We start from the raw sequence: 823 nt of genomic DNA on the forward strand, positions 1-823 counted from the left end.
GCCCTTTACCATCAGGCTCCACCGTCGCTCCCATCACTCCTTCCTAATTACATTCGGGAAGTACTAACCGATCCTCCCCACAACATAGGGAGCAGCTGGTTTTCCCTCCCGAAAAACTGTCCAGGGCTAGAACTACTCCAATCCAGGCCAGAAGGCCAGGTACTCGACACTCTGGGTCAGACCAGTGGCAGCACCCATCCTCACCAGGAGCATCCTTCCAGACGGCTCAGACACAACCATGCATCGGCCCCCAGTTTTCTGTCGGGCGGCACAACGTGGCCCCTACCAAAACCGTCCTTCCGGATGCTAATTACGCCATCGGAGAGTGCTGACCAAACCCTTTCTATTGGGGATGGAACAGCGCCTCCTTTGGCAACTGATAAGAACAGATACTACACTTGATCTTAGCCAAAAGGCCGAGAAGCGATCGGGAGCACCGATCTCACATCCGCCGCTTCCAGCGGCTAGGGAGGGACTGGAATGACGCAGTAAGTGGCGTCATTCCAGTCTCCTAATTGTAAACACAGAAGCGACGTCATGGTGTCGCTTCCTGTTTACTCGGCTGCCAATGGCGCTGGATTTAAAAAAAATATACAGTATTCAGAATCGCCGTTTTCAGCGATCTGAATACGTGGAAGTGTAAAGGAGGGATCGGGGGTCTTTTAGATCCCCAATCCCTCCATAAAGAGTACCTGTCACCACCTATTACTGACAGCATTAAAAGTGATCAAATTATTATTATTTTTTTTTAAAACAATTTATTAATTTAAAAATTAATAAAATAAATAAGAAAAAAAAATTCTTGAAAGCGCCCCCCCCCCCC

The 823-nt window shown here is 48.5% G+C and overlaps 1 pseudogene; it reads right to left on the reverse strand.

Annotated features, from left to right (window-relative positions):
* Positions 1-320: 320 nt before the first annotated feature.
* LOC143955982 (U2 spliceosomal RNA) lies at positions 321-428 on the reverse strand (annotated as a pseudogene).
* Positions 429-823: the final 395 nt, after the last annotated feature.

The sequence above is a fragment of the Lithobates pipiens genome, unplaced genomic scaffold, assembly GCF_037356315.1.
Source record: "Lithobates pipiens isolate NorthernLeopardFrog02 unplaced genomic scaffold, aLitPip1_a1.2 Scaffold_10, whole genome shotgun sequence".
Taxonomy (NCBI): domain Eukaryota; kingdom Metazoa; phylum Chordata; class Amphibia; order Anura; family Ranidae; genus Lithobates; species Lithobates pipiens.